The 15365-nt window shown below is 38.5% G+C and overlaps 1 protein-coding gene across 2 annotated transcripts in view; it reads left to right on the forward strand.

Annotated features, from left to right (window-relative positions):
* The window catches only part of LOC110313349 (F-box-like/WD repeat-containing protein TBL1X), a 163066-nt gene that overhangs the window by 119138 nt on the left and 28563 nt on the right, over window positions 1–15365 (forward strand). For both annotated transcript variants that reach the window (XM_029533968.1, XM_021187430.2), the window contains one exon: window positions 13927–14021. The gene's annotated coding sequence lies outside the window, so the exon portion shown is untranslated. The remainder of the gene's footprint in view (window positions 1–13926; window positions 14022–15365) is intronic.

Consider the following 15365-nt stretch of genomic DNA (forward strand, 5'->3'; position numbering starts at 1 on the left):
CTATTTCAGACTGCATAACCAGTTTTGAGGCCAGCCAGAACTGCATAGCAAGACCTTGTCTTAGAATAGAAATAAAAGATGTGTGGGGCAGAGACGGTTAAGTGGCTGAGTCAAGTTTGACACTTAGTACATGGCTGTTGACTGCCACACTTGTGTGCAAGAATCAGTTGTAATTGTTGAAGACCTCAGGAGAATAGATGCTTTGTTCTTTGTTTGTTTGTTTGTTTTAGGTAAAAAAGTAAGTATTAGTTTTGCTCATTTCATATGTATCCCCTTTTGTGCTTGGGATTCAACAACAACTTAGCTTCCTCATATTTCTATTAAGCAGTCAATATATTCCCACTGAATTGGAGGTATGTTTCAAAAGTGAAGGTGCCCAACGTGAGAAAAGTCTTCAAAATTCTGATCCTTTGTTCATGCTCAATTTGGGAACAAGATTTGTATCCAACTAAGAGGCACTGTCTTTTTGTTTGTTTGTTTGTTTTCAGTTAACCCTGTAAAATAATATAAATGCCATTCTGGGTATTCTATGGTGGCTTCTACATTAGAATATTTTACATATTCCCTCTGAATGATGTCCCCAAAATGGCACTTTATTTTTAATACTTTTACAATTTTTATGTGTTTGTAGTGTCTACGATATGTGTTTGTGTGAAGGTATGCACCTGCCATGGTATGCATCTCAGGTCAGGAGTCTTCCTTGGGTTGGTCATTGTCTTCCACACTTTTTGAGATAGTCTGGTTGTTGACTGCTACATATTCCAGGCTAGTTGGCCCATGATCTTCCATCTCTTCTTCCCAAATATCTGGTAGTCTGCTGGGATTATAAACATATGCTGCAGCTGGCTTTATGTGGGTCCTGTGGATTCAAGTTGAGATTCAATTTAGCATATTGTTTTATTGAAATCATCATCTTAGAACCTGAGACAAATTTTAACAAGCTCAAAGGGAAATAAAGTTGAAAAATTAACCAGCACATTTGGAATAATTTTTATAGGAAATGGGGCATGTGTACTTTTTTTTCTCTTTTCTGAAACCGCATTTGGAAATGATATTTGTATGAAAGAGTCTGTTTGGGAAAGAGGAAAGGAGTAAAAAAGAGAAAGGTGGGCAGATAAAATCATCTGGGAAAACAGCCTGGAGGGACTGTTCAGAGTGCCATTCATGTAGTCAGATTGGCAAGACGTGTACAAATTTGAGAGTTAGTAAAGATTTTAATGTTCTCTTCCAGAAGGAAAAATCTGCTAGCCTTTTTTTTCAATTTCGTTCTTTTTGCCTTACTAAAACCCACTTGCTGCTTCTAAAAAATTATTATAATTATGTTATACAAAGGACAAATTCATCCCCTTTTTTTGCCGGTTTAAGTACTCTTTAAAAGGTGGTGTGTGTGTGTGTGTGTGTGTGTGTGTGTGTGTGTGTGTGTGTGTGTGTGTTGCAGCCTCCTGTAGTTTTAGCCTCCCTGTAGTTCTAGTGCTTGGAAATTGGTGACAGGGATACCCAGGAGCAAGGTAGCTAGCTAAACTTGCTGAATGGGGGAGGGTTCTGGGTTCAATAGAAAGACGCTAGAAGAGATCTAGGAAGATTCATGATGTCATCCTCTGCCACATGCATGGGTGCCTACATTCATAGCGAATATGCATACATGTATATACCATACATATTTGCATGAAAGAAAATCACCCAGTATTCTGGTGATATACGTGCAGTTATCCTTATTGTAACAGCCTACATGTGTAACTTTACTTGTATTGGAGTATATAACTTCATGTAGTAGAACTTGAAAGCACTGTCCCCATTCATTAGTACAGCAAGCTTAGATAATTTCCTACAAGATGCCCAGGCTTCATAAGGAATTCTGCTCATCTAATGGCAGCTTGGAAATAATCTCCTCATGAGAAGGTTTGCTAGTTTACATGGCTAGGGAGAATGTGTTCTCCTAGGGATATGGAATGTGATTTCCAAGAAATAAGTTCTCACTGGAATGCAGAGACAGGAAAAGAAAAAACTAACAACTTCTGCTGTGCATAAATAGAATGTGATTGAGATGAACAAGAAATAATGTAGTCAATAGTTTGATTATAAAGCACCAAGAGAATGTAGTCAGAATATTCCTTTGTGTATGTGTGTGTGTGCGCGCGCGCATGCACCTGCACATATTGGTATACTTGTGCCATGGTTGTTGGTAGGTGAAAGGAAAATTTTTGAGTAATCTGGCCTCCACCTTGTTTGAAACAGAGTGTCTCTTCCTGTTTTGCCATGCTTGGTATTCTGGGCCCTTTGACCCTTGAGCTAAGAGCTAATTGTCCTGTTTTCTCTTCTTGCCAAGAGCTGTGTTGGGATTGCAGGTGTAAATCCACACATCTGCATCTTATGTTGGTTCTGGGAGTGGAACTTGGGAAGCCAAGCTTTGCAGAACTAGTGTTTTCACCTGCTGAACCATCTCCTTGACCCTCATTATCTTTGTTAGTTATTTTAAGCATTTTGATACAGGCCATGTGGTATAATAAAATGTTAGTGGAATGCCATGTCAGTGACCTACATTCAGGGTTCCCGGGGTATGATTCTAGGGGTCAAATTTTCAGTTCTGAAAGTCTTAATGTGGTATGTGTCTCTGTTTCTGAGTATCTTTATAGCACATGGTACTTGTCATGTTATTGATCCATTCAAATGGCCTTCATATTCAGACTAGTAATCCTTAAAGGACCAGCAGTGATGATAGGTCATGGTAACTCTGCTCCCTTACTCAGAAAGACCTTAAATGGACAGACATTTAAGAATATTTTTTAATCCCTGTTTTGAGCTTCTTTGAGTCTTTTAGATGAGAGCAAAACTTAACATTTGAAAGATGTTATGCTTGGCCCTTCTACTCTTCTAGAGTTTGTCTTCCTTTTAATTAACATTTGTATTTATTATTGTTAGAGAAGAGAAGTGGGAAGGGCAGTAAACACAAGTGCCTAATGGGTGAGTATGTATGAATGTGCCACAGTATGGAAATAGAGGTCAGAAAAATACCTTACAGGAGTCAGTACTCTTCTTCCAAAGTAGCTCCTGCAAATTGAACTCAAGTTGTCAGGCTTATGTGGCAATTACCTTTACCCTAACTACCTCAGAGCCATTATCTCACATGACCTATATCTTAATATACAGAATACATAATACAGCATTTGTAATACTTGGCACCTCATGAGATTTATGTTAGCTGCTTCATCATGATGACCCATGGCTTGAATTTAAGTCACAGCGTGTGTGAAGTGTTTGCTGTCCCAGTGGTCTCACACTGTAAACGATCTCCTTTGTTTCTGCCACCTCTGAGAATACATTGGTATCTGTTCTTCATTCACAACAAAGGCACTATGCAAAGGAGGACTAGGAACCATGTCACCACATGTCTTTGCTGGGTATGGGGAGGAATTCTGATCTTTTGCTAGTCTAGTGTTTTTTACACACTGATTCCATTCCAGACAGTAAGAAAGATCACTAAGGAATTAGTTCTTGCAAAATATCTTGAGCGTTTATGTTAGGAACTGAAAAATATATGTCTTCAGAATATCTGGAAGGTTGTTTTGCAAGGCTGTTTGTGTCCATATCCTCAAAACCTCATCAAAATACCAAGTTTGGTATTCTGAAATTAAAGATCCCAGGGACCAAAAACTGGGCCATGGTCCATCTTGTGTTCCTCCCCTCTCCACTAATGTTCCTTGGTGACAGAAAGCAGACATGTGTTACCTTAGTGATGTGTACTCTCCATCACTTGGAGTGATGACCTCTCCAAACAGTGTGTGGTGCCTGTGTTCACTGTGGTGACAGCTGTAGATTATCTATTTTCACTTTTCCATGTGTTTGCAGTGCACTGATTAACCAGGCCATGGTAATATGCTTCAAGGTGGAGGTTGGGAAACTATTGCCTATTGGGCCACTCAGACCCAATTAGTTTTGTAGGTAAAGATGTCTTGGAACATACCTCACTTGTTCATTTGCTTCTTATTGACTGCTTCTCTGATCCTACTTAAGAGTATAGTTCTTGCCTTGATACTATAGTCACAATATCTGTGATATTCACTCTCTTTGGTCTTGTATATAGCAGTGTGCTGGCCCTGATCTGTCTTCCTGCAGCTTCCCCCCACTGTGTTGCATATGTAGGTTAAATTCATTTCAGAAAGTAAACTGTGACAAAAATATCTGACAGGATCAATTTCCAAAAGGGAAGATTTATTTTGGTTATGAGTTCTATCCCCATATCATGCCCCTGTGTGCTCGGGCAGAACCTAGTGGTCAGGGAAGCATGCGACATAGAAAAAATACTTTCTGTCACAACAGGACAGGGTCAGGGTAAGATGCATTCTGTTACCTCTTACTCTATCTATGCCCCAACTTTCACCTTCTACCACTTCCTAGTAATGTCACCATGTCATGAAGTCACGAAGGGATCAATCCATCATCTGTATGGAAACACCCTCATAGACAAAACCAGAGATGTGCTTCATTAATCTCCCAGTTAGCCCTCAGTGCAATCTAGTTGACACTTAAGACAAACCATGGCGGAGGATCATAAATATAGTAGCTGCCATAGTTTGATGGTAGATGTCCATAATGTGAACCAGTAACTATTAAAAAGCCTAATAGAGGAGCATAACTTGAAAGCATACAGAACATCATTATTTTCTTTGATTAAGAAAAATGAGACCCCACTCTCAATAAAGGTACATGGTAGAAAACATGGCAATTGTATGTGTGTTCTTTTACCCAGCCTTCTCCAGCTCCCCATTATCCCCATCAGTAAAGTCTGTGGATGGCTCAATTACCCTCCTTGAAAATGAGGGAAATGTACCTCTCAAATGTCTAATGTCTTTGCCAAGTTATTGTTCAGTCTTCTTGCAATAGAGTGCTGTCCTTGTATAATGTGACCTTCACTTACCAACCATACTAGATAGAGGCAGAACTTTGTAGCATCCATGAATCAATTCATGTTTTGTTTCTTCATTTGTGGGGGTGGGGGTGTGGTTTGTAACAAAGTCTTACCATGTAGTCCTTGCTATTCTGGATATGTAGGTTGTTACTGTGGTAAAATGTACTTCACAAAAATCAACTTGAGGGAGGTCCTGTATCCTGCTATGTAGATCAGGATGGCTTTGAACTCAAAAGGTCCATCTACTTGGGCCTCACAAATGCTTGGATTATAGGTGTGAACCAACAAGACAGGCACTTTTTTTTAAACAAGAGACAGTCTTGTCATGTAGCCAAGACTGGTCCCAAGCTCACCCTGCCTCACCCTCATAGGTTTTGGGATTACAGGTATGCAGCAGGTTACATTTCCTCTTTTATGTTCTTTGTTTTTATTATAGGTATACATGTGAGAGAGCAGGTATGTGCATGTCAGGATGCATATATGGTGGTCAGAGGAAACCACAGGTGTGGGTTTTCATCTCCATCATGTTTGCGATGGGGTCTCTAGTTTATTGCTTCATTCTCTAAGCCAGCTGTCCTATAAGGTTCCAGGGGTCCTCTCATCTCACTGCAACAGTGCTGAGATTACAAATGTTGTAGCTGTGGTAAAATACTATGACAAAAGTCAACTTGAGGGAGGTTCCACAGAGATGACTTTGCAGGTAAGAGCCCTGCTTCTTTTCCAAGGGACCCAGGTTCAGGTCACAGCATCCATATAATGACTCATTACAATCTGTAACTCTTAGATGATGCCCTCTTCTGACCTCTCAGGATACCACATATGCATATATTGCACAGACATATATGCAAGGGGAAACATTATATAATCAGCAACTTGAAGGGTTAAGTGTATTTTCTGGCTCATAGCTCAAAGCTACAGTCCATCCTGGTAGGGAAATCAAAGCCACAGAAACTCGGGTCCATTGATTACTTGCATTTACAATCAGGAAAGTGAAAGATCAGTTGGCATTGTCATTTTTTATATAGTCCAAGACAAAGCCCAAGAAATGATGCCACTCACTTTCATAATAGGTCTTCCCTACTTCATTTAACCTAGTCTATTAATATAACTTATTACAGGCATGCTCAGAAGCAAATAATCCCTCATATGGAGTCGTGTCTTCCAGGTGACCCCAGAACCTGTCAAGCTGAGAATTAACACTGGCTACTACATACGTTAATATAAATGTATGTGAATTTGTTAATATAATAATATATGTGAATAAAGGTGACTAATATATAAAGATTCTCAGTGATATCATAGTAAGCATGACATCAGTTCCGTGTACATGCACTAGTAGAATATACATGCACACACAGTATTTTATGTATTTTCATAACGCAAATGGGACCTAGCTTGTTACCACCCAATTGTATTATTTCAATACAGCATTTATTACTGGTCATTCATTTTGTATTTTCTATGATATTTTCTGCATTTCTTTCCCCCTTTCCCACTTCCTTTCCTCCATACATTTATGAATTAGGTATTTTTTACAATTTTGCCCTTTGGTTAGCTGTATTTTCTTTCTTTCTTTTTTTTTTTTTTTTTTTGCTGTGTGTTTCTAATGTTTATAACCATCAACTTTGTCATCCTCTATATCTGGTGATCTGTTGCCATATTATGTTAGCATGTCACATTATCTCTAGTCCTGAATTATTGCCACATATTTCATTCATGTATATGTTATAATCAATGACCATTGACTCCTGTAATTAACTGGATTCTTCTTTTTTATGAATACTAACCCAAATTGGGAAGACAATGGTGGGAAATTCTGCATTTATGTTTCCCTCTGTTTATAACATGGCACTAACTGTCCGCACCATGCATACTTGGGGTACCGAGAAAGCACTTGTTCTTTTGTAGGAAATCTGTAGACCATTGGACACTTGTGAAAAGTGGTATCAGCAGTTGGATGAGTACTGCTGACTTACTATGCAGACACCAGGAAGCTTAAAAGTTTGTCAAAACTCCTTATTTTTACTTTGTCTCTCTTTTGCATGTATTTTGAGCACTACAGGCATGCCAGTAGCTGGAATTACACATGATTTCAAGCCACCATGAGGGTGCTATGAATTGAACCCAGGTCCTGTGGAAAAACAGCTAGTGCTTAACTAGTGAGCCACCCCATTGGTCCCCATTTCTTCTGTTTATCTTAAACATATGTTAAGCATTGCTTAAATCGTGTCACATTCTGTAGAGTCTGTCTTTTACATGTTAAGGGAAAACTGATATCACAAGACATGAATGCCATCTGCAGATAATAGCAATGAAATGTTCCCCTGCCCCTCAGAAACATTTGGAGTCAATTCAGCTTGTAGACATAGAACAGCATTTTTTTTAAAATCATTTTACCTATACTATTTTTAAATTAATTTTTTCTACAGTGTTTCTTGGTTAAAATTTATAGCTATCTATTGTGTTTATGCTGTATGGGTTCAGTTTTTAAAGGACATTAAGTTTACACCCTCAAAATTTATATATGAAATTACAGTTATTGTTAAGAAGGCAGTGCCATAAGTTTAAATTTAAAAAGGAAAAAATCCCTGTGTCTTCAGGAATGCATATAAATACAGGGCATTGTGTACAACAATGACAAAAACACCCTGCTAAAGTCTTGGCTTCTTTTGTTTTTCTACTTGTGAAACCTTTTTGCTCAAGTAAATGTTTACACAATTCTGCATATACAGGATATATGAAATATTTATTGATGATAAGTCATAAAATTATTTCAAACCAGTTCTTTGACACAATTTTAACATTAACACGAAAGCAGATTTGCATACTAGTGAGATGGGTGTGTTTGTTGTTATATAAAAAATTAAATCATAATGTGATAGGGTGTACAGCATCTTCAGTGGTTTTTCAAAGTTGATCAATATTTTGAATTTATAATCTTCAGTGCCAAGAATGTCACTTTGTATAAATACATAGCACAAAATATTTAATGGCATTTCAGAAATTTTTGGAAATTCTGTCCTAAGCCAAAGTCCCATTATTATTATTATTATTATTATTATTGTCATTATTATTTTAATGAAACTGATGTGAGATCTTGGGAAATGGCTCAGTGTTCAAAGGACTTGCCTGGCAAGTGTGAGGACCTGAGTTTGGATCCCTCCTGTAATAATTCCATACTGGGAAGATAGAGATCTGGGATTTTCCAGAGCAAGCTGGTTAGCAAGACAATCATTGATCCCATTGAGACCTTCTTCAATCAGTAAAGTGTCGGAGAAATGAAGGATGATTCCTGGCATCTACCTCAGGGCTCCACACACAGTCAGACATGCATATATACACATGGACAATACATCACGAAAATGGGAGAGAGAGGAGAAGCTCAAACATCAGATTTTAACATCAGACATCAAACTTGATACTGGCATGCTGAGGAATGATGTAGGAAATTACGAAGTCTTTGCTTTTCACAATTAAACCGTGCTGTTTCTGTAAGAGCAGAAGTCTATGTACCTGGAAAAAGCACTGCAGTTCATAACATATAACTGTCTAAAACCTTAGTGTGTGGTGATGACATGGCAGTTCGTGTGTTATAGTTTTAGAAGCAAGGCTGCAGTGAGGTTACACACAGACAGCATGGGCAAGCCCTACTGGGAGCCCCTGTGTTCTCAAGTTTGACTTTGAATTGATTCTTGGTTGTGCATTCAGAAACCTTGAACTATTGCCAATTGTTTTTGGTAAGCCCTCAATTTTGGCTACGTGATACCATATGGGATCATACCTGCGGTTTACGAAGTTATGGTCTGAAGGAAGAGTATTCCAACATACTATTAAAAAACAATATAATATTAAGGTGATCTGAAGAGACAATAAATAAATTGTCAATTTTCACCTTCCTGTGACCATTGCCATAGTTTCATGAGTCAAAAGAAAATTGAGGATGGTGGCCTGATTTTAATTCCCAGTGAATAAAGGTTCATGGAGAACTGCCCTACTTCTTGGCACTATTATTATACTTATTTTTAAGTCATAAGCATCTTGGCATACTTCGGTTTCAGTCGAGTATTACAAAAAAATGTCAAGCTTGCAGAGCCTATTGGGAAATACACATTGGTTTTATATTTCTTCTGGAGAAAACATGGAGTGTGTGTGTGTGCGTGTGTGCTTTTCTTCCTGTTTCAAAAAAGAAGAGTCTCGCGTCCACCTGATCTCTCCTGACATTGCCTGACTGTCCCTGGAAGGGAAATCACTCAACTACTAACAACATAGTGCATGACCATAAAAAGGAATGAGGTTAGATCCTTGCTGCTGAAGGAAGCAATTTGGAAATATGGTCACTGAGAGAAGCCAGACACAGATGGTCACTGTGTGATGTGTATTTATGAAATGTGTTGACTAGGCAAATCCACAGGCATGGATATCCAACTAGCAGCTCTGATATTCCCAAGAGTAGGGGTGAAAAGATTGTGAATAGGTGGAAAGTTTTCCTTTATTGTGATGAAAGTGTTTTGTGGGTGGTGGTTCCTTAAGATGTTTAAGGTACTAAATACCACATTTTCAAAGTGATTAATTCTATGTTAAGTGATTTTATTTTACTTCAACTAAAACCAGAGAACAATCTTGAAGATGCTGGGTTATAATTAGTGATAGGGAGCTTGAATTGGAGTGTTCTTATTGTATTGAATACATGAGTATTCAATAAATAGTAAATTTATTTGTAATAATGAGTCTTGAAGACAGAATTTCCTCTTGTGAGGAAAATACTTTGAAATTTGGTATCATGTTTAAGGAGAACTCTTTAAGTTGCTAATGCCCTTCTCATAGGCTGAGAATGTGATCCCCTAAGATCCCTTAAGCCTTTGAGAGGAACACTTTTAATTACCATTTATTGCTTATCTATATTACTTTTTACATGCAATTTAAAAGTTGTGCATAATCATACATGGCTCATGATCCACTTACTATACAAGGATAAGACCTGGCTTTGATCCCCAGAACCTACATAAAAAAGTAACTATAAGCCTGGTGTGCAAAAGGCAGGGGGATCCCTGGAGCAAGTTGTCCAGTTAGACTAGCTCAACTTGTTAGCTCTCAGTTCAATGAGGGGCTATTTCAGTAATGTTCAGAGCAATCAAGGAAGTTACCCAATGTCAACCTCTGGCTTATACACATGCACACATGTGCAAGTGCTGAAAAGTTTATACCTGGGCTGTTGGTGGGCTAGGTGTTAGGGTTAAAGAGCCTTTAATTCCAGTGCTCTCTGTGCATAAAGTACCTTCACCTGAAATCCCAGATGTAGCCTATGGGCCTGTTGCTCCCAGAGCTCACTTGTAATCCCAGCTCACTTATCCCAAGGAGTCTTTGTAGCACGAATTAGAGATCCCAGCACTTGTCCACAATCTGTGCCCTCTTGTCTGGTCCCAGCACATTGACTTGTGGTTCCAGAGTTGGCCTCTGGTCTTGATTCGTCTCTAAAGTCCCCCATAGTTCTAGTATTTGCCTGTAGCCAATACCCTGGAGGTTGAAACAGGAAGATTGTGAATTAAAGGCCAGCCTGGACTATTATGACATCCCCAATTCAAACAACTAAATAAAACTAAAAATTCTTATAGTATTTTTTCAAATTTGCAGATTTGTTCTGAAGCACTGTAAAATGATGAACAAGGTTTAGAGCAAAGCAGGAATGGAGAAACCTACATGTTTGACTTTAGAATGGACCTTAACAGAGGGGGTTCTTGAGTTTGGACATTTGGCTACATCTGTGTGACTTCTCCAGTAATTAGATGAAGAGTTAGAGGGTAGAATAGTAAGTAGGTGAATGCTGGCTCCTGAGGACTCAAATAGGACATTAGTGTATTGAGATGTCATATCAGGGATATAGGAATACCTATTGAAAATCCTGCACTCCCAGCATAGAGAGGCTGAAGCAGAAGGATATTATTTTCAGGGCTAGTCTGCATCATTATACTGTTCCAAAAGAAAAATAGAACTGGGTGGGGATGCTTAGCATGTTCGAGTCCCTGGATTCCAACCCACACAGGAAGAATTCCAAACAAATCTTTCTGAACTCTAGTATCCTTGTGAAAATTTTTTACTCCTTCTGGTATTTTGCAATAAAGACAAACAGGAAGAAAACAAGTGTGGCAGATTGCGTAATTACTGTGTTAATGTGTGTTATCAGCTATTGCAGTGCTCTGTGAACATATATGGTCTATCTCCCCTCCAAGCCCTTCCCCTCCTTCAGATTACATTTACTGTACATAATGTCCAGACATTCTGTGTCCAGCCTAGAGTGCAAAAATTAACATGGGATGGAATCCGGAAACATAAAAGTGCATGCTTTGGATAACGGAAGAGAGAGAAATACAGATAAAGTTGTGGGGAGGAGGGGAAGGCTAGGGGATACCTTATGCCCCTGGCGTTTTGTGTCCAATTTAGAGCATCAGCTAAACACTAAAAAATACAATGAGTCTCTTAGTTATTTTTTATTATTCTCATAAAATGCCATGACCAAGGCAAACTTGTTCTTAGTCTGGCACTCACTGATTGAGCTGGACTGGCTGGTGAGCTTGAGTCATCTGCTTGTCCTTACCCAACAACACTGGGGTTACAGATGTTCATTGCCATGCCCAGGTTTTATATGGGTTCTGGAGACATGGGCTGAGGTCCTAGTGCTTGCAAAGCTATCACTTTACCCACTGAACTGTCTCCTCAGGCCTACAAATACAAACTATTGATGATAGTCTGTTTTAGGTACTTACTCATCATGGGGAAATTCGTCTAAAATAGCTATTGGAATGTTTAGTTTCTTGTTTTGATTTATTGTTTTCAGTAATCAGCTGATTTATTTTTGACAGGTTGTATAACTAGAAGAATTAACCAAAGTCATAATTCCTCTTTGTGTGTGTGTGTGTGTGTGTGTGTGTGTGGTGTTGATCACACACAGATGATAACGTCAATTAGGCTTACACAGTTTCACAACATATATAAAAGATAGTCTTCAGTTTTGAAACTCTGATTTGTGAGTTACCATCTGTTTTGGACCAAGGAAAATAGAAATTCATTTCTAAATTTTTTCCTGAACAGCTTGTAATAGGAACTGTTAGTATATTAATTGCTTATTGAATTATGATGGGGTTTAATCTTTTAATTTACAGGCAATTTGGAGCTTATTGTGGTGACAGCTGCTTATATTTTGATACTTTGTAGCATTTAGCTATTTCATCATAAGGCTTATCCTTCTCCCACCCCATAATTTACAGCTTACCCTAAGCAGTCATTTGCTTCCTCTTCAGCTTCCTTTAAAGAGTTTTGTCCTTTTTCCACTATGTTTTTTCCTTTTAAAAAAACTTATTTATTTTTTATTTAGTGTATATGAGTATTTACCTGCATGTATATATAGGTATCACATGCATGGAGTACCTGAGGGAGCCAATATTCTCAGGAAAGGGAGTTACAAATAATTGGAGCAGTCATGTGGGTGCTGGGAACTGACTTTAGTCCTCCGCCAGTGCAGCAGAGTACTCCTCACTGCTGAGCCATCTCCCCGGCCCCTCTTTCCCAGTGGATTTTTTTTTCATAACAAAATTTGGTTTTATTTTATAAGTATATTCCCTTGTGCCTGATTCTTTCTGGTTTGGTGACTTTTAATTTCCATTCAGAGATTTTGTAGGTGAATTTAGTATGGGTCATTTTTATTTCTAAAATCCTTATGAGTTCTTTCTTTTTTAATATGGGAATGAAACTTGGAGGCTTGTGAACTTGCCTGTCAAATCTCTTTCATTTCCTTCTGTTAAATAGCAGAACCATAAACATGACTATAGGAATGATTTGCTTGCATTTCCTGAAAACACTTTATGATGGTAATAAGCAGCAACTTTACCCACAGTTTCACTGGTGGCTTTGAGTTACAGTAAACCTGAGCCTTTTAGCTATTACTCAAGATGATTAAGAACTTGAGAAGTAGGAGTTCAATTTCCTTGGTTCTTGTATTTTCTGATGGTTTTGGATAGATTAAACACTAGGAAGCTGGATTCATTCACAACTAAGAAAATTTTGCAAGGTTAGAAGTACATCACATTAGACAACTGCTGGTTCGATGATTTGTGTTCCTAGTTACTGAAAAAAATTATCTGTTATTTTTTTTTTCTGAAAAATTACTTCAGGGTCCTGCAAGATAGTTTAGAGGCTAAGAAACCCACCAGCAACCTTGTTGGCTGACCTCAGTTTACTTCCAGGGATACAAATGGTAGAAGGAGAGAACTGACTTTGGAAAGTTGTCTTGTGGGTGCTGCAATTACACACACAGACACACACTAAATAAGTAAGCAAGTAGGTTTAAAAAAATTTCAGGCAGAACCCTTTGAAATGCCAATTCATGAAAGCACTGCTCAAAAAGGTTAGGATGGGCCTGGGGTAGAATTCTTGCCTGGCTCCTGAAGTGCTGTAGGTTTTTCCCCTAGCACCAAGGGAAACAAAAGAATAAAGACATATTAGTTGATGGTGTCTTTGCTTTTAAAGGAGTCAAAGATAAGATATAATTTGCAAGCATGATATATGAGCAGGTGTGCCGATTAATAAGCATGGTGGATGTACTGTAAATGTTATGCATGGGTGTCTGAGGTATGTCTGAATTTCATTGTGCTGTCTTTACCTGAGGGTGTGTACACATTGTCAGTTGCATAAAGCACTATCCTAAAACTAAGGTGCCTTCTAGGACATTATTATTAAGTAATAGCAGCAGCAAAATCTGTGCAAGTATTGATTTTTGTCATTTCAGAATGGCTACATGCATAGTAATGCCTGGACAGCTATTTTAATCCCTATTCAGTTTTTACTCTTTGCATCTAGAACCTGTATCTTCATCTAAAAGGTGAAGACAAAAATGATGAACAAATAACATGTAAAATTTGACTTAGGATGAGAAGGATGTCTAAAGGAACAGGAGAGGTGAGATGTGGATATGCTGCCTTCATGGATTTTTCAGACATTTGTTTGCAAATCTTTCTGTTTCTATATAGGGTGGTCCTGGACTTTGTGAGCGCCTCTCAAGATCTGTGATTGGATACTGGGTAGCCCACTGTTCCAGAGGTCTACACATGCACTCACTGTGACGGTAAGGAATCACCTTCCATGGGACCACTCTACCTTGTGCCTGAAAATCCATTTGAGAAGTAGGCCTGCATTCTGCAAAGCTCTGCACTTGTTTCCAAATTACATTTAATAAAGAAATTGCAGGTACTTCAGCTGAAATTGAAGGAGAGAGGGAAGGCTGGAACATCAGCAGCCTACTGGGGCTTTCATGCTTACATTTCACCTTAGATGACCCTCTAAGAGTTTTGGATTTGGGCTGAGATAAAATAAACTCCTCCAAGTGTTACTGTGAGGAGACAACACTTTCAAAAATCAATCTTTCTTGTCAATATCATGAGCTACAAGTAAACTGCCACTTTTATTAGAATGGGACCCAGGAGTATACCTTTATTTGTATCCCACTTTATTTGTATCACTGCTTCATTAGTTTGTGAATATGAATTATATCTGTCTGCAGACTGACTTGCTGACTGACTTTGAAATTTTGTAGAAAGTTCATGCAGATTCCCCTGCATAAATCTAGACACAGGCAAGGATTTGCCAGACTGCAGACAGTGGTGTGTGTGCCAACTGATCTCTTGCAGTACACATCCAAAATATGCTAGGAAGTGGTTAGGGATACAGCTCAGCTGTAAGGCATCTGCTTATCATGTAACCCCAGGTTTCATCCTGAGCACTGTAACAGAATAGTAAATAAATAAGCAAGGGAGTAAATAATTGTTCCTTTTGATTTGAGGGTTTTGTTTTATTTGCACATTTTTATGTTTTTTAATGGCTTTTAGTAACTCTGACCCACTTTTTAAAAAATATTACAATGTTTATTATATCACTTCCAGAACATAAAGCTCTTCCGAAGGACTCAGGTTTGATTCCCAGCCCTGACCTTGGCAGCTAACAAGCATCTGTAACTCCAGTTCCAGGGAATCTGATGGTCTCGTCTAGTGGACACCAGGCATACGTGTAGCACACAGACACACATGTAGACAAAACACCCCCACACATAAAATAATAAAAATTAAAGCTCCCAAAATATTGATGGATATAGTAGCTTCTTTAAAACAGATTAATAGTTCTTCGCTAGTTCAGATCTGGAACCATTATATGGCCAAAAATCTCTACCCCAAAATAAATACACCAAAGAAACAAACCATGTCCATACTAATTCTTGCATGCCAGTATTCCGGCTATCATTTTCCAGAGCAGGCAATTTTTTAAGATTTACAGCTGGGATGAAGGGATGGACTATCCAGAGAGGACCCCATTCGGAGTCCATCCCATCATCAGCCACCAAACCTAGATACTAATGCTCATGCTCATTCCTCCTTAGAATGAGGAACATAACTCCCATGAAAAATTATAGGTACAG

This window comes from Mus pahari, chromosome X (assembly GCF_900095145.1).
Source record: "Mus pahari chromosome X, PAHARI_EIJ_v1.1, whole genome shotgun sequence".
Classification (NCBI taxonomy): Eukaryota; Metazoa; Chordata; class Mammalia; order Rodentia; family Muridae; genus Mus; species Mus pahari.